The sequence below is a fragment of the Notolepis coatsorum genome (assembly GCF_963971535.1).
Source record: "Notolepis coatsorum genome assembly, chromosome: 6".
Classification (NCBI taxonomy): domain Eukaryota; kingdom Metazoa; phylum Chordata; class Actinopteri; order Aulopiformes; family Paralepididae; genus Notolepis; species Notolepis coatsorum.
The window spans coordinates 95,970,992-95,995,973 of record NC_140170.1 but is presented as its reverse complement, the minus strand read 5'-3'; the positions used below and the strand labels follow the sequence as shown (position 1 = coordinate 95,995,973).

General features: G+C 42.0%; 1 protein-coding gene across 1 annotated transcript in view; it reads right to left on the bottom strand.

Moving 5' to 3' along the window:
- Window positions 1-23,853, bottom strand: part of foxj3 (forkhead box J3) — a 182,092-nt gene extending 158,239 nt beyond the window's left edge. Inside the window, exon 1 of the mRNA XM_084316286.1 lies at window positions 23,696-23,853. The gene's annotated coding sequence lies outside the window, so the exon portion shown is untranslated. The remainder of the gene's footprint in view (window positions 1-23,695) is intronic.
- Between the last annotated feature and the right edge of the window lie 1,129 nt (window positions 23,854-24,982).

Below are 24,982 nucleotides of genomic sequence, written 5' to 3'. Positions count from 1 at the left end.
TTACTTATTTCAACGAACATTTCAAACTAAATAACAGATTATGCACATAAAACGCTGAAAACAACCGAAGCAACAATAGTATTTTAATGAGGCTATTATTATTATCATTATTATTTTGCAACAAGTTAGCCCTCTCATAAATAGCACATATAAATGAATAACTAACTTGAACTAACTTAATAGGATTGAAGTGATATTTGGCTTAAAAAATCGGTCGCCTGGCAAAAAAAAAAGAAAAAAAAAGCCAGACGATGTGCATTGGGCCGCGGCTCTCTGACGCCTTATTTTCTGGGCCCCGGTCTGAAAAGTTTGGGAACCCCTGCTCTATTCCACTGTGTGTGTGTGGTGTGGTGTGGTGTGGTGTGGTGTGGTGTGGTGTGGTATGGTGTGGTGTGGTATGGTGTGGTGTGTGTGTGTGTGTGCGCATGCATGCATGTGTTTTCGTGTTCAATGTTAAACTATTGTGTTACTGTAACCTTATACACTGTACTTAAAGGGGAACTATTTTACTATTTCTTTCACTATTTGGGCACAATTCCTGTGAGTTTATGAAACACCTCTGTAATTTTTTTCTTTTTTTTAATTCATTGTTTTGTATTTCTAATCAAGTCCTCAAAAACAGCATTTTTCTTCAAGATCTTAAGCCGTTTTGAGCCTGGGCTCCAACCACTGTGTTCGGAACTGTGTGGAGAGTGTGAGTCTTAGCAGATTATCATGCAGCTGAGTCTCTCTGACATCACAAATCAGCACATTTTCAGATGACTCAGTTCAGTGAGGGTGAATATTGTGAGAGGAGAATTGGAAGAATGCGCCAATATGAGAATTAGAGACATAGATCATATTAATATAAGTCCACATAGCTAGGAAACAATGCTAAACACTGAAAAAGGCCATTTATAAGATAGTTCCCCTTTAAATAATAACTTGTGTTTGCCATTTTATTGAAATTGTGTTTTTAAGTTGCAGGAAATTACAGCAATTGGCTTTCTTTATTGCACATTATCTTGCCTGCCCGACGGGGGACCACCCCCTATTTGAGACTCATCATCTTGTTTGAAAATCCTGGGGAATTGTACTATGCTACTATCCCTATATACTACATACTATGCTGCTATCCTACACTACTATCTACTAGGGCTGTCTTAAATACTTCGAAGCTTCGTTCGATGGCACAAGCTTCGAACATAAAAAAAAATCGAAGTTTCAATTTTTTTCTTTTTAATTTTAATTAATTTTTTTTAAATTTTGCCTCCAAAATCTTGCGCCTCCATTCCAATAAAACCAAAGTAAGCAGCGCCTTCCCGCCTCCATTCCAATGAAACGAAAGTAAGCAGCGCCTCGACTCCACCTCTCTACAAGCACGTGGAGATGATCTGTGTTGAAAACAACAAGGACATGTGCAGCAGACATGTCGACGAAGAAGCGAAGCAATGCCGTTTGTTATTTAAGACTATGTCTGACAGATTTGTGTTCATTGTGCTGCTTTTTTAAAGTGTCCCGACCCATATAAAAATATGTCTTAATAAAACGTGCTTAATTAAGTCGAATTCTGCCTTTGTCTCTTATCAACTACATATAAATATTTATATAATTGTTTGCTTGATAGACGAAGGTTGCAACATAATTATGTAATGTCATGTCGTTGGCTGTGAGAGCAGCCCCACTGCACCCAGGCAGCGCAGCCGAGTGAAACCTTGTTGGCTGCGTCACAGTCACGAAAGGGGCTACTTAATTAATTAATCCAATCCACTTTATTTATAGAGCACATTTAAAAACAACAACGTTTACCAAAGTGCTGTACAAGTCCCACAACATAAAAAAAAATGTAATTAAGAATTTAAAATTATTTTTTTTCGAAGCTTCGATTGCCAAAAAAAGCTTCGAAGGTCAGCCCTACTATGTACTGTATGCTACTATCCCTATACTACTACACTAATAATGTCTATACTAATATGCACTCAAGAGCGTAGCACTCAAGTTCGACACTGCTTGACGAATAATACCACAGACCATTAGCTACCAGAGGTGTACCCCTCCTGCTGACTTGTTGTTCACAATTTGTAAGTCGCTTTGGATAAAAGTGTCAGCTAAATGACTAAATGTAACTGTAAATATATCAACTCTGAAATGTATTGCTAGGGCTGACCTTCGATTATTTTTTTGGAATTCGAAGCTTCGGGGGCCGAGATTCGATTTTAATTCGAAGCTTCGAAATAAATAAATAAAATAAAAAAGCAATAAATTTTTTTTTTTTTTATGTTGTGGGACTTGTACAGCACTTTGTTCAACTTTGTCAATGCTGTAAAGTTTAAACCTTTTTAAATCTTAGACAACAAAACACTTTGCTTTCATGAAATATTGTAAGCCGTCATTTGAGGCTTTATAAAAGCAGCACAATGAACACAAATCTGTCAGTGCCGAGTCGACCTCATCTTAAATAACAAACAGCATTGCTTGTTGTAGTTAACAAAGAGAGGCAGAGTTGGTTTTGCAACCACATTTTTTTTTTTTATCGAATTTTATTTTCATATTCGAATCCCATGCCCATCGAACGAAGCTTCGAAGTATTTAAGACAGCCCTAGTGCATACACAACACAATTTCAAAAAAGTTCAACAATTACACACAGCAGTCTGCAGTGGACAAGTGAATTGCATGTAGATTCACCAAATTCACAAGTTCAAGTAGGGATGCACTGAAAATCCATCGTTTTGTCTCCATTTCTCAGTTTGGGTTCATTGGTGAAAAATATATATAATATAATTGTTGTGAAGGATCAGATTAAACCGAATATATATATTTATTTATGGATATATATTTAATAGTATTTGTATATCGTTTGATATCCCCTGTATATTCCTTGTACAATATGCACTGAATATCCCTTTAGTCTACTAAACAGCCCATAATAGTTTCATTCTACCATTGGACGAGAACCTGGCGCCAGCAGCCATACCCCTAGGTTCAAGTTCAATCGTGCCGACCAACATGTCGTGGCAAGCCCGGTTCCGTGTAGGAATACGTCTGGCGAAATACGAATGGTACTATTTGTTCACAGCGCATATATATATGGCGCAAGTAAAGTAGAACTTTCTTTTAGTCCATTAGTTCTTTACCCTCCAACCTAGTAACAGACGCGAAGCCTCACCCACGACGCACGTGTGGTGCAGTAAGGCCTACTTGGCCTCAGAATAGGCATTGAGATATCGTGTGGATTAATAGTTGAATTGTCATAGTTTGGCACTATACCGTCGAGTTGGACGTATTTCTATTAAGCTAATAATAGTCTATTATGTATGGTGCATCGTTCGGTTAGAGTTATAAAGTGAGCAGCACCCCCATCGTTCCTGACGTTATCTGGAGTCTTAACCAGGCTGGGCAGACCACTTGTGGTGCTTGCATCCGAGGAGCTCCGGGCCAGGACGAGTGGACCTGTACATTGGATTACTTTACCCGGACGACGGCGAGCCTTCCACGGCTTGGATTATCTACATGCTTTGGGTGCTTTGATTATTCCATGGATAACGGCCAACACTGCTGAGTGTTGGAACTACCCCCCGGAGAGGAGTCCAGGTGAGACGGCGCTCTACACCAGTGAGGTCGCCTCACGTCTCTCCGTTGTGGACCGGCAGCTACCGTCCACCAGAGGGTCCAGCTGTATTCATCTGCGGACCGAGGTTCTGTGGGCATCGTGTTCAGGACTCTGAATTCTCCCAAGAAATCGTCGGCCAGATGGGATACCGCCAGCGGCTCTTCTAACCCCCCCTCCTACTGTCTTACAACCAGCGGGACCCCCCCCCCCCCCTTAGTGTATCCAGCTATAATCATTTAAGTACCATCGCTATAGTTCCCTAAAGAACCGGGTTGTATACTTACTCCCTGCGTAACCAGAGATTGGACATTCAATGTTGATTTACCTACGAATACTCATTTGCCATACAAGTGCATTTCAAATCATAAATGTCATCAAGTGAACGTTGTATATACCCTTTGCTATATAAAATATTCGATTTGTACATTTGTGTGGACTTCGTTTCATCAGGTGGGAAAGTGTTCATCATATCTATATCATGTACTGGATGGCCAGAAGTTAAAGTACAAGAGGTAGTGGTTTAATAATACCATACTTATCAATACAGTCAGGGAATTGTACCCCTCAGTTACAATAATAATATATAAGATATATAATAATATTTTCTCCATTAAAGAAATTTAACATGTTTCTATATGTTAAAATGCAGCAAATCAAGTCACTTTGCTTAAATTTTCTAGCAAGGTTGGATTTGAGCATTGAATTTTAGTATTGGGGGAAATTCTCAGACACAGATACCTTACTTTAGCCTGGTATCTGACTGATATACCAGTTCATCCCTAAGTTCAAGATGAAGATGGGACATGAGCAGAATGAGCAGACTTGGTTGGCTGCCATTTAGATGGAAGATGATTCACAAGTTGAGCATATTGCATTATCAGCATTAGAATGGAATTCAGTCAATGAAATATAATCTGTTGTAATTGGCTGAGAGTCTGTATAAATACTATGTAATGGCCCAAAAGCCCCAGATTTTAAGTGGTGAAGGCAAAAGTACGATCAGTTTTAAATGAATGCGCTGATCAATATTTCCAGGTAGGGTGCCGCCATGCTGCACCGCACGTTGCGTAACTCGTCCTTGTAACTCAACTGCATGATGAAAAAAACATTGCACAAGCAGCCAGGAAATTTCAATCAATAAACTGCTGGTATGAAATGCTCTCTACTTGCTACAATGTTACCTTCCACATCACATTAGCACTTCTGTCTGTCTGCCAGGTTCAGCACATATTGACGAGATGACTAAACAAAGCCACAGAAAGTAGGGCTGGGCGATTTCAATTTCAATTACGCTGTTGGCTTCCCACGATCATAAAAACAAGATAATCGAGATAAAACAATTATTGTGCCGCATGCCGTGTTGTTCTCATTTTGTCTTGTGTTGTAAATGCGGCACACCCTTCCTTCACAGCGGTGCTCTCAACCCTTCCCCCCAAGACCAAACAGTAATTTCAGCTCGTGTTAAGAGGGAGGAGGAGCCACGGAGCGCTTCTCCAGTTATTTTTAAATGTCTTTGGTAACTTGTAGAAGATGACAGAAAGGCAGCCTTTGGTCGAGAAGATGGGTAAAACCAATTTAGTCGTCATCATATAATATTCTCAAATCAATGAGTAATTATGTTTAATAATCGTGATTTCAATATCAATAAAAATAATCATGATTGTGATTTTTTTGCCATAATCGAGTAGCCCTAACATAAAGTAGAATGTAGCGTAGGGCTGGGCGATATAACGATAACGATAAATATCGCGATATATTTTAATAATCGATATCGAATATCGAAATAAAAAAAAAATCGATTTTTTTTTTTTATACCTGCAACAGGGCAGTTTTAAAACCAGAGACAGTGGACAGACTTGTCTTTCTTGCCTGCAACTTAAAGTAATGGCTTTGCTTGTCCAAATGACAATACTGACCAAATTCAGATTTCTTTTTCTCTTGTCCATTTATTTTGTTTGCTTTCTAATTTAAAATACATTTTGAAACCGTCTGTACACAGTAGGCTATGTGTGCTAGCAGAACTAGACTCCAGTCACGAGTCACGGTGCACATGTGCGGTGGTTTGTCCACCAAAAAAGCGCCAAAAGATCGAAAATAAACTAGCAGAGCCAGAACTGTTCAACTCCCCTGGAGCCACAGCCAGCAGAGAAGCCGGTTTACTTTAGCTTTTAAACCAGCTGCAGCCTGAGAACTGGAGTGTGAGGGGATGTAACACTAAAGATGGCGGCAATGACAAAGAATTGCTGCAAAATAAACATAAATCTGCTGTTAAAAAAAAATAAAAAATAAAAAAATAATTTTTTTTTTTTTTTTTTTATACTTATAACAATTCGATAATTATCGATATCGAGAAATAAAATAAAATTATCATATCGTTATCGCGATATGATTTTTTTCCATATCGCCCAGCCCTAATGTAGCGTAAGATCTGAGAAAGTTAAAAGGTCACTTCACGGGGTGCCCCAGTGGCAAACCACATATCGCGCTCAGCCGCGACACAGGCGACCTGGGTTCGATTCCCGAATCCGTCATTATTTCCCGAATGTCTTCCCCCCACTCTGTCTCCCATTTCTCCTCCGTCTCTCCCTACTGGACTGCCCAGTAGTAATAAAGCGATAAAACGCCAAAAAAAAATCTTAAAAAATTAAAAAAAAAGGGTCACTTCACCAAAAACCTATGCTAATATATAATCACTTTTGCACATATTCAATCAGCATATCAGTGCACATGTTCATCAAATAAATAAATAAATACTCGAATTTGTCAAATACTAAACGTGTTATCAATACTTTGTCAGACAACATTATAAACGTAAAATGTCTGCACGGACAGCAGAGCTTAGGTGTGTGCAGCAAAGTAGCAGTACAGAGTAGCTTAAGTTTCACTTTAACTTCTAGAGTAGATTTAACTTCACGTGAAGCAGAGGAAAAGGTAGGTTTGCGCAATGCACTAAACAACAACTACATTGATCCGTCAATGAATTTAAGGAAAATGTATGGAAGGTATTACCGTCAACTCTGTCTGTCCAACAAATGTATACTCATTGAAAATTGAAAAACAGACATAGACAGACACAGCGGATCTATGTAGCCATATTAGGGATGGGCAAAACTCACAAAAGTACTCACTGTAGGAACTATTCGAATACTAATCAAAAATCCCCCCAAAATGTACCACACGTGAGATAATCAAACAAGCGAGCTAGCTGGCTGCTGTCATTGCTACAGCTAGATATTTGCAAGTCGCAGCAAGCTAACGTTATTTCCAGGAACAAATGCATTCATTCCGAAAGATACATCGTTTGCTTGAAATTTCTGAGCTTCCACGTTAACACATTCCCTGCCACGCACTTTCAGCATCTTATACCATTCTCTGCCAATACTGTAAGTCTATGGAGATGTTCACCTTCTTTGCAGGGCTATAACTATTTAAATTGTATTGCTAAATTGACATTACTATGGCCCATTCAACATCGATTATCCATCGTTCAGGATGTAGGAACGTTTTACTTTTTCATTCACACATTCATACAAAAATACCATCTAGAATATAAATATGTTTTTATCGTTTTCTGCAGTAATTCCTAGAATGTGAGATAGGCATAAATGCATATATAGATTATCAAATGCCGTTTGTTGCCGATCGACGCTATATTAAAAATGTCAACTGTACATGGTCCTAAATGTTATGACTGATCATGCGCGGATGAACGGAGGGGGGGGGGGGGGGGGGTAGTTGTTTATAATTCCGTGATCGTCGTTAAATGCTTTATGTAGTATGGGTGATATATAGATCAGAGCAGTTTGTATGGATAATAATAAACAAACAGGCTGAAAGTAACGTCAGCCTCCTCTTACCGTTGGGCGATGAGACTGGAGCAAAAAGATCCCAGTTATTTGATGGGGATCGAGTTGATCCATTTCCGGTTTGTATAATACTAATACATGCCCAAATCATGTCGATTATTGAGTTATGGCAGCGATCCATATCCACGGTGTGTGGCTAGAGTCCCGCGACGATATGCGAGTGGCCGGACGCATTTAGGAGACGCACCGATATCCAACCGGCCATTTCCGGTTTTTGGCAACTCGCCGATCATACACCAGGGGGCAGTATTGAAGCGTTCGAGAGTTGTGCTGGCTCACACAGCATCAGACCTGGCTCTGTGAGGGAAATATGAATACCATGGCGAAAATATGAAATATGATCTCAATAACGTTGTACGCCGTGGATTGGCAGAATTCGCATGAACTTGAAACACGTCGTACAACGTGATTGGCGGGGAAAGTGTTAAACGTATTGTTTTGTTTTTACTTAACACATTCAGCGCCGACCCCCAGTATAGTCAGGTTAACTCGCCATCGCTTGAGCGCCAATCACGAGTATAGTCGGGTTTTAGTCGTTATTTCTTTTATTAGCGATATCCATTAATTTTCATCCATCCAACCTGATGTTATCGTTGGGAATGGGTCTACCGTCTGAGCTTGCAAAAGGGCAAATACCGCTGCCTATCGTCTCCCGGATGGTATTGCACATCATTGGATTGGATTGGCTGGGGATGTGCATCAAAAAGAAAACTCCGGTCCAGGTTTTCGTTCTCGGCCATGCAGTATCGTTACAACAGATGGACTGGGGACACTCAGAGCAGCGTGGATTATGTGTTTTGGACTATAACGTTGGATCAATAAACGCGATCAATATTTGGAATGGCGATCAGGAATTGGATTAATCTTTTTGCAGAACATCTGATGTGAGGTAAGGACTCTGTTACCAGTCTTGGGTTAATCTGATGTTTTTTTCACAGCGATCACAACGTGTGTGTGTGTGCGTGCGTGCCGTTGGCGCTGAGCAAGGCACGGATAAGCGATTTTTCAGCCCGCTTCTGTATCGTGCATAAGGACACATATACTATCGATAATCTAGCGTTTATTTGAAAACTATTTATAAATCAGCGAAAAAATTACAACACGTTTTGTGTATTCCACTAAAGGGCAATTATCGCGTTTTTCTCTGGAATTACTAGAAATCTCCAAAACTATACCCGTATTCAAAACGGTATGCGACGGCTGCCTCCTCGAGTACCGGAGGGGACACGTGATGCAAGGCTTCGTCCACATTGCAGCCGGCTTGTGGGAGGCATGGCCAACAATGTTCGAGACAGGGGAGGGTAGAATTGGACAATACGAAAATTGGGGAAGGGAAAAAAATAGAAAATGGGGAGAAAAAGTAGATAAAGAAAATTATATATTTTAAGCACTCGCAAATATCCCCGTCCTCCCATTGATTAAAGCGCTGGCGTGCTAGCCCTAATTTGGTCATATAGGCCCGGCGCTGAATGTGTTAATAGTGAACGTGTGATAATAACAAGCAAGCTGGCTGGCTGCGGTCATTGCTAACACAGCTAACGCTAGCGGACGAGTCAAGCATATTTTCCGGGAACAAAAGCATTAATTCTGAACGTTACATCACTGATGCATGAGCTTAGTGAAACAACATGGCAAACGTACAAAACGCTGCTACAATGCAACATCTCCGGTCTCTTTATTTTGATCTCATTGATCATGAACTGCTGCTTACAAAACTAGCTGATTATGGTTTCAAAGACTCAGCTACCAACTGTAACTACTAAAAGTTACTTATTCTTGAGACAACAATGTGTCCTGTTTAATGGAACTTTATCAAGGAAGTTGCCTTGGACCATTATTATATTCAATATTTGTAAATGATATATATAACATAGTTAAAAAAAAATTTAGCAGTTCCGTTTATGCAGATGACACTACAATATATGCTTCGGCAAGCAATGCCAAAGACCTCAGCAGTCTTCTTCAAAGCGAGTTAATGCAGATTTCTGAATGGGTCACGGACTGTAAATAAGCTGAAACGAAATACATCCAAAACAAAATGTCTGATTATTTGTTCAAAGCATGCTCAAAGAGAGAAACACAGATTAAATATTTTAATCTATAAATCTATATAAAAGGTGCAGATATTGATATTGAAGTTAAGGAGGCCAGATTGCTCGGAGTTATAATAGATGAAACACTCTCTTGGTCAACTCACATTAACAATATTGTAACACAAATTTGCAGAAGTATTTCAATTATTAGACGGAATGCCTATTTTTTTACTGACACAGCTACCAAGCAAGTCATACAATCGGTAGTTTTGTCACATCTGGACTACTGTCCAGCAATCTGGTCAAATGCATCTAAACAAGACTTAAATTAAATACAGCTTACTCAAAATAGAGCTGCAAGACTTGCATTGCATAGCTCAATTAGAAACAGTGTTGAAAAAATGCATAAGGAACTGTCATGGATGAGAGTCAATGAGAGACTAGTGTGTAGTCTGATTTTGTTTATGAGAAATATTTATACTTTACATAAACCTGTATGCCTCTTTTCACAGCTGTTGCTTACTAGTGATGGTCATAACTATGGCACAAGCCTTGAGGGGTCAGTTCGCCCTGCCGAAACCCAGAACTGAAGCCTTAAAGAAGACTGTAATGTACAGGGCAATGTCCTACTGGAATAGACTTCCACAATATTTAGTTTCAATTACCAGTAAAGTTGGATTCAAGAAGAGACTAAGAAAAGCTGTAATGCAGAAAGAGATTGATTTTGGTTAAGTCTAACCTGTGTCTGATGCATGAATTCTTGTGTTGGGTACTATGGGTTATGTAATTTGGAATGTCTTTGTCTAATGGTTATGAGGAATATTAGTATATGGAATGTCAAGCTGTTTTTGAACAAGTTTTAGTTTTCTCTGAGATGTTTCCGTTTGTTGTTTTATTGATATTTAAAAAAAAAATTGTTCTTTTTTTCTCACTTTTTCTGTATTTTTGCTCCCATCCCAATTTAGTTTGTTATGCCAATTCCCTTCCTGGTCGTTGCGCGCATTGTCCCACTGTCGGCCTAGGGAGGGTGTAGAACTACCACATGCCTCCTCCGATACATGTGGAGTCAGCCAGCCGCTTCTTTTCACCTGACAGCGAGGACCGTCACTGGGGGAATGTAACGCGTGCGGAGGTTCACGCTATTTCCCCCCGATCCCCTCCCTGCTGAACAGGCGCCCCGACTGACCAGTAGGAACCGCAGATTACAACGACCAGGACACATTCCCCGCCGGCTTCCCACCCGCTAACACTGCCAATTGTGTTAGTAGGAGGTAGGGACGACTGACCAAGCCGGAGGTACCGCTGACAGCTGGATTCGATCAGAGAGTCTCTGCGGTGGTAGGCAAGTGCATTCTCCACTGCGCTACCCAGTCGCCCTAATATTTGTTGTTTTATTGATATTTGATTTGTTCCATGTTTGTATATTTGTTATCGTTCTATATTTGTTTGTATATTTTATTGGTGTTTTATTGATATGTTTTATTTTATGCTGTTTTATTGATTATTCTTGTTGGATTTTTATATGTTTGTATCCAGACCCCAGGAAGAATAGTAGCTGCTGAGGCAGTGACGAATGGGGATCTGAAATAAAGAAATAAAGAAATGTTAACTTAAACATAAATAAACGTCTGTTCTCCCAGCTCTTAACAGATGGTTTTGCTACCTGGCTAGCTAGCGTGCTGCACCCAGCATGCTGTTCAGCGGTGTAACAATCAATAGGGTTCCCTCTCAAAACACTACAGTGTAGGTGCCGGTAAAAATATATTTTTTGATATTCGCATAATCTATTCTATTTTTTTTATAAATTTAATAACCATTAGTATATTCGGAAATCGATGCCCATCCATAAGGCGTATAACATTAAAGATCAAAGTATGCGGGGCGGCTACGTGGCGTAGTGGGCAAGGTGCTCGCCACAAATGCGGAGACGCTGGGCTCGCCTGTTCGAGCCCAGCGCTCCACATTGCTTTCAGTTTATCTGGTCGTTCATACTAATACACATTGGCCGTATTAGGGGGTGGGAAACTGATGGGTGGGGATCGGGCGTTGTGGACAGCGACTCCTACAGGTCGGTTGGTGCGCCTGCGCAGTAGAATCAGGAAGTGTCAGGGGCAGCGTGAGCCTCCGACGCGTTACTCCTCGCCACTGAGAGATCGAGCTGCGCAGGTGAAAAGATGCGACTGCTGTTACCTCAAGTACCGGAGGGGACTTGTGCTATGTATGACTTAGTCCACATTGCAGTCGGCTTGTGGGAGGCAAGAAACAGCGTTCGTGACAGGGGAGGGTTGAATTGGATGATACGAAATTGGGATGGGAGAAAAATATAGAAAATGGGAGAAAAATATAGAAAATGGGAGAAAAAGTGGAAAAAAAAAAAAGATCAAAGTATGCACTCTACAGATATTGAATGCCATTTTGAAAAATGTCCAGTGTTGTCGTGAGTTTATTATTCATGGCAAATTTCACATCACCGCGGCAACCCTAGTGCACACACCGTTAAAAGAAATAACAACTTGAATAGAAAAGTCTGACCACTAATAATACCACTGAGTGGTATTGTGGTCGACTACTGGCACCCCTTGAAAAGGAGTAATAACATGACAACATCAAACAGTGAACAGACAACAGAGAAGAGGTTCAAGAGAGCCAGTGGTTTCTGAGGACCAACATGAACAGGCCACAATGGGGATTATCACACTTGACCAGAGCAGCAATCAGCGTTAGCCAGACGTGATAATTTTTTCATCCCCCAAATCATGATCACTTTTGTCAAGAGCATGATCACTTCGGCTTTTCTGCAACTGGACTCATACAGAAAAAGACAGCAATCAGAACAGTGTGATCCACGTGGAGGAAGTAGCGGAAGTGTGCCGGATTGTACAGAGCGCATTAAGTCATTAAAAGTCCCCCATGTGTGCGCGGTACCTCCCTCCCTTACCCCCTACTGTACAGACCATCACCCCCCACTGCACTCAGCCTTTCAGACCAAACGCCGCCCTGCCTCCTGCATCTTAATAAGGCGAGGGAAGCCAGAAGGGAAGTGCAGGCAATGGCTGTATTTTAGAGGAAGCCGAATAAATGACTGAACACACACCCCGGGGCGGCCATGCCGGGGGGTTTCCAGGGGGTCGGAGCGAGCAGGGCCGATCGTGTCAAGACGAAGGCGGCAGACTCAAACAAAACTGACATATCAAAGCAGCCGAGCCTTAGCGGGGGAAGGAAAAAATAAAAAGAGCAGCCGAGACACATTCAATGCACAGCTTGTTTCTGCTTCAATGAGAGACAACACTACCAAAAACAGCAATTAGCCATTAAAGTTGAAATGTGTCCGTGTAGGGAAACGGCATAATTTTTACAATAAAAGAAAAAAACTCAGCTCATCTGACTGATCACGTATGGCCTTTGATCCTGCTTGTTTTCTTTTCAGAGGTAGACAAACTGCTAACCAGGCTTTCATGAGCCTGCACACATCAACTTTCCTCTCCCGTCTTTACTAAACCTCTACCACGGGGAGCTTAGGGGCTATATTCCATCTGTAATTCGCTCTAATTCAAGGCCTTTGATTTGTGCAGCAAAAAGCCTTGTCCACACCAATAGGAACCCGGCCTAATCTCACCTCTGATTGACAACCTGGAGAAACAGGATACATTGGAACAGAAAGCGTACAACTAACTTAACAGGCTCTGACGAACTGGTTTGAAGAGAGCCAATATAGCCCAAAACCTCAAAAATCCTTTGGCTGCTGCTAATGAGATATCAAAGTCGAAATGTTTATCCTACTCCTCGCCTCAGTTCCTCATGACAATGCAGGGAATCCTCTGAGGTGACCGACTGCCGTGCTGCTGACGCAGCCATTAAGTGCTATAAATTAAAAAAAAATGGTTTAAGTACATTTTAATTAACCGATACTGTATTCACCCACTGTATTCTTTCAAACAAAAAATATCTCTGGCAGGCACTCCTAGAAGACTTAAAAAGTAGGTCAGTCTCCTGTGAGTCACAGCTGCTGGCAGGGGACCAGACAGTGCAGGTATGGAGCTGAGAGGGACCTGGGCTAATGGTACACTACTACTACTACTACTAGCCATTTAGGAAGTGCTATGATAATACATTTATGATACGATGATTTTCTTACAACTCCATGCCCATTCCATTACAATAAGATAGAAGTATTACTTAAGGTATCCCATTGAGTTTTTGACCACTAGTTTATTAAATTGGCGTTATAGAGCAGAGCACAGTAGGAGAAAAGGGGTTCCCATAAAATGTTGTTCTTCCAGCATGTATACGAGCACGCTCAGCACGGCACATGCACAGGGGTGACGTAGAACACAAAAAGAGTGCACTGGAAGCGTGTAAGCAAGCATGTCAAAATTATTAGTCTATATTCTCCTTGAAATCAAACTTCCTTAATCAAAGCAGGTCAGACTAGATACTACTTGGCCAAACTGAAGTGAAACACGGATGGGATGTAAACCGAGCAAGGAAAACAGCGAAAATGGACATTGCAATGTTATACAAAGTAGGATATGTATTCAGCGTGTAGATTATAGCACAATAATAGAAAACTCTTATTAGGTGGTGTAGTGGGCAAGGCGCTCGCCACCAATGCTGGAGACGCTGGGTTCGAGCCCAGCTCTCGGCATTGCTACCAGCTTGGCTGGTCGTTCATACTAACACAATTGGCAGTGTTAGGGGTGGGAAAGCTGGTGGGTGGGTCCTGGTCGTTGTAAACAGCGACTCCTACAGTTCGGTCGGGGCGCCTGCTCAGCGAGGAAAGATTAAGAATCTAAGGGAGGTAGTGTGATCCTTCCACACGTTACACCCTCTCAGTGAGAGTCCGCACTGCCAGGTGAAAAGAAGCGGTTGATTGGCTACACGTGTGTCAGAGGAAGCACGCGATAGCCTCCACTTTCCCAGACCGACTGTGGGGGGTAGGTGCGCAACGACCAGGAAGGGGATTGGGAATTGGCATAACGACTAACATTGGGATGGGAGAAAAACGGAGGAAAAAGGAGGGGGGGAAAAGATTTAAAAAATAAAACTCTTGTTAAATAAACCTAATGTTATGCAATGTCATAAAATGTCCAATCGTAAAACAAATCATTCTGTAGTCAGGCCATACTGTGTGCAGTTTAATTCCACTAGCAGTATGTGCAAGCTCGTCTGCAGTCCATTCATTCCACCACCACTAGACAAGATTCAGTAAAGGCAGACGGAAGATTTTGCAGATTCCCGGTGCAGGTTCCTTCCTCTCCACAGCCAGCAGGCTTGGGGCCCGGGCCTCGGGGCCAGCCTCCCAGGCTCAAAGAGTAACGTTAGCCCCTGCCAGGGTGACTGACTGCTGGGGTCACAGCTGGGCCTGGGATTCCAGGCCATGCCTTTACTAGGAGAGGGCGATAGGGGGGGGGGGGGGGGGGGGTGACTCAGCTTCGCCGACCCACCATCAGTCACGTAGCCACCTGGGGAAGGCCCCATTCTGAGGTGGCATTGATCCGAGTGGCACGCCCCCATCGCCAAACACACTAACACTTCCTTAATTACATTATGGGTCACTGGCACAAACCCGGCCGGCCATACAGCCATCCTGCACCCCTGCACCCCCCCCCCCCCCCCCCCCCCCCCCCACCACCATCACCACACCCCACAACCTCGCCGCCCTCTCATTCATCCAGCCTGAGGGAGAAGCATGCAGGCCAGAGGAAGCATGAGTCATCTGAATAACAAGATGCATTCTTCAGAAATCTCAACAGACGTGTTGTTTGCTAAGTGAAGAGCATAAGAGAGTAGCATGCGGGGGGAAGGGAATGAAGTGCACAAGATAGAGACAACAAAAAACCAAGGAAGACTATGTGTTTGAGAGAAAGAGAGATTAAGAAAGGGTGGGAATGATGGGGCAAGAAGAGCAAGTCATCACTCATTGTGTGAGCACACACACAGACACTCACTCCTTGGCTTCTTTCTGGGGGGTTTCTGAATCACCGATGGAGACTCCCCACACTAGATCTAAAGACCTATCCATCAGCTTCCACCATAGAGAGAGAAAGAATACAACACAAAGAGAATTTGAATTTTTAGGTAATTTTGCTGAGCATGCAGAGAATGATGAGGCTCAGGCGGGGGGGGGGGCAAATCATAGGGTTGAGACATCTAACACAGCTCCATCCCACCCCCGATATCCCATCTGCAAAACTTGGCAATCACTACTACGGATCATAAACCTCTCTCACACACACACACACACACACTCATACCACATCACACAAAGCCTACAACTTCTACATAAAAACTATTTGTGGACCAATCTACATTCTGCGCTTAACGTTGTCAGACAATAGCGATGGCAAAATCGATAGAGAGGAGTACTACATGCAGCCCTTAGGCCTGAAATAAGCCCAGGCTAGTAGTGATTTGATCAATCTGCAGCAGTATGCCGTCAGTGGAGACTGGAGAGTAAATGAGAGTATGAGTTGGCAGGAAGGAAGTTGTGTCTTCAGCATTCACTAACGCATTTAACCTTACTTATCAGGCTTAGGACTGTAGACTAACCCATTTAACCTTACTTATCAGGCTTAGGACTGTAGACTAAGCCATTTAACCTTACTTATCATCAGGCTTAGACCTGTAGACTAAATCATTTAACCTTACTCATCATCAGGCTTAGACCTGTACAGAGTTACAGACTAAATCATTTAACCTTACTCATCATCAGGCTTAGACCTGTAGACTAAATCATTTAACCTTACTTATCAGGTTTAGACCTGTAGACTAAATCATTTAACCTTACTTATCATCAGGCTTAGACCTGTAGACTAAATCATTTAACCTTACTCATCATCAGGCTTAGACCTGTAGACTAAATCATTTAACCTTACTTATCATCAGGCTTAGACCTGTAGACTAAATCATTTAATCTTACTTATCATCAGGCTTAGACCTGTAGACTAAATCATTTAACCTTACTTATCATCAGGCTTAGACCTGTAGACTAAATCATTTAATCTTACTTATCATCAGGCTTAGACCTGTCGACTAAATCATTTAACCTTACTTATCAGGCTTAGACCTGTAGACTAAATCATTTAACCTTACTTATCATCAGGCTTAGACCTGTAGACTAAATCATTTAATCTTACTTATCATCAGGCTTAGACCTGTCGACTAAATCATTTAATCTTACTTATCATCAGGCTTAGACCTGTAGACTAAATCATTTAACCTTACTTATCAGGTTTAGACCTGTAGACTAAATCATTTAATTAACCTTACTTATCATCAGACTTAGATCTGTAGACTAAATCATTTAACCTTACTTATCATCAGGCTTAGACCTGTAGACTAAATCATTTAAACATCAGGCTTAGACCTGTAGACTAAATCATTTAACCTTACTTATCATCAGGCTTAGACCTGTAGACTAAATCATTTAACCTTACTTATCATGATCAGGCATAAGACTGTGTAGACTAAATCATTTAACTATTTAGCCTGATCACACAGACGGTATGCCGTCGCTGCACAGGGGCAGTTCACCCAAATGTAAAAACTAAAAACAAAACCCAGGGTGCCATCTATCCACCCAGATAGTTTTTCTGTGATTCGCATAGTTTTGGAGATATGTGACTTAGATATGTGTCTGCAGTCACTCCAATACAATGGAGCTGAATGAACTGAGGGGAAAAAAACATTTTGGAAAAACTCAAAAGCAATGTCTCTTTCCAGAAATCATTCATAACCCGGTTACTCAAGATAATCCACAGACCCTGTTGTGAACATTTTCATGTAGGAACAATTTTCTACCGAACTATACACCCCATGTGGATGATCTTTCACTTAGAGGTGAAATTTGCATTAGTTGAGCGAGTATAAGCTAGCCACTGTAGTAATTAAAATGGATACTAAATAGTACGATGAGAGCTCCATTATCATTACTTAAGCTGTGTAAGCTTAGCAAAATCCTTTCCCTGCACACAGCTCAAAAGTCTCTTAAGAGTGTGAATCATATAAGCATATTATCAATTGCTTCTACGGAGGCATAGAACAAAAAAAAGGCATAGGGAAGAGGAATAGGCTGGCTCAGTGAGGGGGTCTGGAAACTCAAGGACACAGGCTACAACGTGATTGTGATGAATTATTAAATTCATTAGAAGTCAAGTCAGTCTTATTCATCAATTCAACGCCCAGACATTTTATTTTGAACAGAAAGTCAGATCTTGAGTGACATGCATACAGCCTCATATGAGGTGTTCTGTTCTACATGTAATATAGCATAAAATATATCAGACATTATTGGAGGTCATGTGTAGGCTCTGCTTTTCTTTGTACACGTTACATTCATGTCAGATATGTTCCGTGTTGCTGCTACAAATGTACTCACAGACTTGTTACCTGTGTTTCCCTGTAATGACTTGTAGTTCCACATCCAACCCTGTTGCCCTTAAGTTCTGGTTCTAGTGCAGGTTATTAGCGCTAAATGGATCATATTTGCAGTGGTTCATATCACGGTTCATACAGCACTACTTCTAAAAGACTGGGCATATGATGTTTATTAAGGCCATACTTTTTTATAAAAAGAAATTGAATAGAGTTAGATTTAGGATATAATGTTTTGATAACTTCCTATTGTATCTAGCTGTGGTGGTAATGTTCCACTGCGGCTGAACGCGTGTCGAGGAAACGCCGGCATAGAGATCAATTGAAGATTTAGAGAGAAGAATTCGCTTTGCACACAATGCATCAATCTCACTGCTCCCACGTGGTTTGGACAAGAGTCACAGAAGCCACGAGTTGCAAGAAATGGATCCAACTAGCCTGTTTCCCCCCTCGCCTACACTTTCTCTACTGCACTACAGTACTTACCCACTGAGCCTCAGTGTGGGTTGCTAGTTCCTCTGTAAGGCCTGGATTGGTCAGGCTGGGGAAGTAAGTGGCGGGAGTGTGGTTAAATAAAACAGGTTTAGATACAAATGTCTATGATTGATTGAAAACTTTATTAACAGATTGCAGAATGGGTACTACTACAATACAGTACGGCTCAATGTCTGAGCAAATGTGTGGATGATACTGGACATTGGGCAACCAGGCAGTTGAATTAAACATCACAGGCTTGCCTCACTGATGCGTGTCCACAGCTAATTCCTCAACAGATCTGTAGTGATTCGTATAGACCTAGGTCTGGTTTACAGACATGTTCAACAGAACACACTGGTGAGAACTAGGCAGTGTATGCTGGATGAGGGGGGGGGGGGGGGGGGGGGGGGGGGGGGTGGCGTTTGAAAACTCTGAACCGGCGCTGCATTCCCACATCCACCCTATATCCAGTGAGGGGCTCTTTAAAAATTCATTAATTTACAGCAAAAATAGATTAAAGCGCCCAGCTGAGCAAAACTCAAAATTTGGCTCCTGAATAACATTAATGATAAAAACATCTCCTTCAAGCTCAGGGGGGGGGGGGGGGGGGGGGATTTGCCTGAAGATAGTGCTGGCTTTTTTTTCACCTTATAGCACCTTGAGAATAATTTATTTTCAAATCATTACTAAAATAATGCCTTTCTAAGGGCGGCTAGGTGGTGTAGTGGTCTAAGGCACTCGCCACCAGTGTGGAGACGCTAGGATTCGCGTGTTCGAATCCAGCTCTCCACATTGTTTTTCAGTTTGGCTGGTCGTCCGCAGTAATACACATTGGCCGTATTACGGGGAGGGAAAACTGAAGGGTGGGGATCGAACGTTGTGAACAAGCGACTCCTACAAGTCGGTTGGTGCGCCTGCGCAGTAGAATCAGGAAGTGTCGGGGGCAGCGTGAGCCTCCCACGCGTTACTCCTCGACACTGAGAGGTCGAGCTGCGCAGGTGAAAAGATGCGACTGCTGTTACCTCAAGTACCGGAGGGGACTTGTGCTATGTATGACTTAGTCCACATTGCAGCCGGCTTGTGGGAGGCAAGAAACAGCGTTCGTGACAGGGGAGGGTTGAATTGGATGATACGAAATTGGGATGGGAGAAAAATATAGAAAAATGGGAGAAAAAGTGGATCAAAAAAAAAAAAAATAATGCCTTTCTAATTGTTGTTTTTAATTACGCCTTTTTTGGGGATGCAAAAACAGATGAGCAAAAACCTGCAGAAACTAATTAAAATCCATGCCGTTTCCCATGATGCCATGCCAATGTCATTCTATTCACTATTTGATATCTCGGCTACGGAGCCTCAATGACAGCTGCTTCAGGCCCCAAAAAGCGCCTATAACTGCAGTTACAGTAATTGCTCCGGCCAGCACTAAATGAGGTTCACTTAAGTGCAATTATCCCCCTCTGATCTCTCACATAAAGAGACTTCTTTAGCACGGAGAAGTGGGCTCACACAATATGACTGCAAACAAGATTCAAATTGGAATCAGGCAGACATTTCCAGGAGATGAATGGCTTCACAGCTCATCTGCATTCTGGTGATGCACAGCGTTGCTAATGAAGACTGAGCCGTTCCCTTCTCACCAACACGGCTTCCGAGAGAGCCAACTTCAGACTGGATAAAAGCAGAGCATGGGGAGAGATCTCTTAACAAAACTGTCTGCTCGTTTTGGGCCGAGCGGCTTCAGAGGCCGCCCCGTCTTCAACACAGCCCGCTACTGTGGCGGGAGAAAGGAGAGACCCGTTTCAGCAGGGGAAAACCGTATAAAAAAGATGGAACGATTGTTCAAAAAAATCTATCGCGGAAAAAGACCTACAAATCCAACAGCGGATGGTAACTAAACAACACTAACTCGGGTCAAGAAGAAGCAACTACTGGATTTTCAAGTCTAATAAATAATTCAATGAAATACAAATAAAAACAATACTGTAAGCATTCAACCAAAAAAACTAAATAATAATAATAAATCAGAAAGTCACAGCACACACAATGCCAAAATACATTTTGATTGCCCTCTTCATGCACAAATTACGATCTGCCAATCACATAACAACAATAGGCTTCCGACCAGAGGGCTTATATGATGAGGTGGTCTAGCAAGCAACCTGCTAGAGAGGGTACCTGTTGGGTGCCGTCCGACTATACAGGGCTGGTGATGGGCTTTCATATTGCCACGGGCTCAGCCACCACCAGGAGTCTGATAACTGCGTCTCACGGACGGCCATTTGAATAATCACTTCAACAAGGGGGGGAATTAAAAAGCCTCTCAGTGAGACGGGGCTAGGCACAGGGCCACCGCTGAATTCCAAATGAGCTGCTCGTATGCGAAAGGTAGTCTGCTAGACTATGTGGGTTTTGGCCGCCCTCTCTGCCTCACCAAACGAGCCTAATACCTTATCATTATTCCGTTTTATTTATCAGACGGCACTCTGCACCAGCACCTCTAGGCCTAGCATTATCTGCAAGGAAAAGACGTCATTACAATATTTGCACAAACAGTAGCCTATGTCTTTTACATTACCTTTTACAGCGCTTGACAAACAGGGAAGTGATTGTTTCATTCATCCATCAGAACAGAACATACAAAATAAAAACCTCATAGATCAAAGGCAGTACAGTTTTTACACTAACACACACCCCTTGGGAGAGGTGCACTATTGAACCATTCAACTAGGCATTTTAAACACTGCAAGCTACTACCATCCTTGATTGAAAACTTTATTAACAGATTGCAGAATGGGTACAATACAGTACAGCTCAATACACACAATTGTTAAGGGGATGCAGACCAGAGAAAGACTTTTGTCTTGTTTACATCAGGGTCCCCCATTTTCAATTCATCCAATGAGCCTTGAGGAGAGGCTCATTGGATGCATTCTTACATCCGTGTGTGGAAATGCGTAGTTAGGATGAGGACAAACAGATGCTGTTCCTCTCATTTAGTCCATTACTACTACATCCATTTATCAGCACCTTGAACTTGTTGAAAGAGAAACACCAATACTGCACACAGTTACCAACTGTGTTCAATGCCATGGATCCTCTCTTGTGTGTGTGTGTGTGTGTGTGTGTGTGTGTGTGTGTAATGTGTGTAATGTGTGTGTGTGTGTGAATTGACTCTTTACCTAACCTTTCATAACTAGGCTACCCAATGCAATTCTATCCTCAGAAATAAGCCATAGACACGAAAAGAAACAGCTGATGCAAACAGTTCAAAGTCCAGCCAACAGGACCTGTTAATTTGCATGGATGGACTAATTATTAAGAGACTTGAATACCCCGGTACAGCTGTGCTGGTAAACATGCAGCATTTGAAGGATAAGTTGGTGCTCTGAGGGACACATTTGATACTGTTTTTGGAGTGGTTGATATTACTGCACCCAATCTGTAACGAGACTGCACTCTGTCTACTCTCATCTACCACCAGCTACCCAGAAAGAAAAGGCAGTAGTTTTCAATTGTACTCTGTCTCTATGCCAGTAACATTGAATTAAGACTATGGCAACATTTGTTATGCTTCTTTCAATACGCAGATTTTGTTGCATGGGGAAATTATGGGCTGTACCTAAAGAATGTCATCTGATGAAATGCCAAAAAAAAAGTGTAGCACAAGAGTCAGGAAATGTTAGAACGTTAGATACAGATAGGGCTAGGGGGTTGGGACACAGTAGTAACAATGAAAGTCTAATGATGACCTACCCGGGCAACATCATTATTTACAGCTACAAACTCAAGTTGAATCCCAATCCTTTCTAAGCAATACATCAAGGAATCAAAACGAGACTACTATGGGTATGATTATGGTGTGGTTAGGCCTATCCGCTGGTGGTGAAGTAACATCAAAACTGTAACAGTATGCTTCTTCAAGGTTGCATGCACAGATAGCCTAGATCCACACAGCCTGCTATTTAAAGAATGAGTGATTAAGACTCAAACCAGGTCTGACCTTTCATTGTGGTTGCTGACTAAGACTATGGCCATTTTGTTAGTAAAAGCATAAAGTCTGGCAGTAATAATACATGCAGGAGGGACATTTTACAACCTTTTGTGGTTACAAATAAATCTATCTAGAAGGTACCAACCTAAAGACATCGTTATGCCTATTGAAGGCAAAGGTTAAATATAGGACTACAATTGAGATGATCAACCATCAATTTACTGCCATAATTACTGTGATTACAGGGGGGGGGGGGTGCAATTATTGATAAGGCATGGACTTGTTGAAAGGAAGCTAATTGTGAGTTCACTCATGCTCTGTTAAGTATAAGCAGGGACAAATGTCATTGTTGTCCACAATGTTTATGCCTATGTCAAATTTACAGATGTTACATTTTTGTTCCTTTTTTAACTCACACCACCAATCGATTTGCAAAATGATGGCAAGGAGAGGCATGCCAGCATTTCTACACATTCTCCTAAATCTATGCCATCTTGCAACAAGTCACAGGTACTAGACCACAGACAGCGACACTGACACATCGACATGATATCCTTGCCTCTATTGACCGAAACACTTGTTGAGTGTCCTGTCAGAGACACTGAATGCATGCTTTACAATAAAAGGTCGTGGGATCTAGTAGTAGTTAGGAAGATCATCAACAACAGACAACGAGACACATTTCAACACAACAACAGCTGATGTGCATGTGAGTCGAGAGAGAGAGACCAAATACATCACACAGCAGCAGGGCGAGGAGAGCACAGAAGCACACGACGCTGTGAGTGACTGAGAGCAGGGCTCACATGCTGGACACACAACCTCTGACATTCCTATCGAAGCTAGCTCATGTTAGCTGGTTAGGATAGTAAAAACAAAAACACACATAACAACAGAGAAACACGCCTAGTATTGAACCCACGGCTCTGGTTGACACAATGCACTGCCCACATTGTTTGCTACCGATACCGTTGAGCAGCAGGGCTGACGACCAAGCTGTGGCTAAGCTAGCTGTCAAAGTTGCTCTGTCAGTTGTCACTATAGCTGTGCTGCTGCTGTGTGGAGCTAGCAGGCTAGTAGCGCCAGCTGTCAAGTTGGAGAGTTATAGCAGAGCAACGCTTTTACGATAAGCCAGACAATTATGTTTTAATATTGACCACGAGAAAACTGTTTCGTTGCGAAACGTGTCCCCGTGTGCCCCTGGCTTCGGAGCAAAAGGAAAACTGTCATGTGGCCTAATCACGGAGCTCAATCCCCACAACTTCAGTGCAGCTCACTTCCCCATGAAAGTCGTCCATTTCACGGGCCTTACAACAACTTCCATTCCCGTGTTCTTCTTCGCTAGTAACAGTTAGCTCACTTACTCTGGCTCGAGCTGTGTAACGTCGCTGTCTTAATCCTGGGCAGTTTTTTTTGGAATAACTGCCCCCTCCCCTTCCACGTCTTCAACAGCGAGAGTGACCCCCAGGTGTCAGTGCTCTTGACGGTTGTCCTGTAAGCCCCGCGGTACCCTCTCCTCTCACCGGCGGTGTGCTGCTGCTGCCCGTGGCGTCGCTGCTCGGCTTCTCCGCCTTTTCTCGCTCGCCTTTCTCTCGACAGACGAGCCAACAACATCCGGGACTCTCTCGTTCGGCAAGTGCCCGGAACTACTTTCACATACAACGACGCACTAGTAGAGACACATCACTGCACTCTGCTGCCACAGAAACTAGTGCCATACCTTTTACACATGGTGATTATAATGTAACTTACAATAAGTGATTTTACGTCATCAATATATAATGCTGAAAGTATGTGCATGCATTATAAACGCCTACCTACCTGAGATATATCATTACGTTTTTCTCACTTAATACTTAGCATGTTTTATTTTCCTGCAAAGAATCATACATTCGCGTTGCTACTTCATAGTTTTACGACATTGCCTTTACTAGTGTATGTGGACCATTCTCCTTTTTTGTTGCTATGAGTGATGAATGAAACAAAATATCTGTTGTACCCGTAGAATTATTATTATTCCATATTATAACTTAATGATTTTGACATGACTCATTGTCCCATGCATAATGTGACTTTTATTAGTTCAGGATTAATAATACTAGTTTATGCTGAACTGAGAGTAATTTCTGTCCATCTAAAAAATTACTTCACTGTTTTGGCTGACTAAGCTGGCTTCTGGAAGCATACATTGTCAGTGTTTGTTATAGCTAATCACTATGAATTGAAAATGGGGGACCCTGATGTAAACAAGACTAAAGTCTTTCTCTGGTCTGTAACAATTGTGTGTATTGAGCCGTACTGTATTGTACCCATTCTGCAATCTGTTAAATAAAGTTTTCATTCATTCATTCATTCATTCATTCATTCATTCATTCAGCAGTGCTGCTGGTCAAGGGGGCTATTTCTATGGCTAAAGGGAATTGTCAGGAAAAGTCACCTACAAGATTTCCTTGCTGTTTGACAACACAGCTAAAGAGGGCAGTACTAAACTCATATGTTATGATCAGTCCAATCCAATCAATATTTGTGAATGTGAACAATTCTTTCTCACAGACCAGATTATTACAGACTATAGTATCAACCTGATATCATCAGTTTATAAAGGTTAAAAGTGCTCTATACAGAATAAATTAAGATGGCAGGGTGACTGG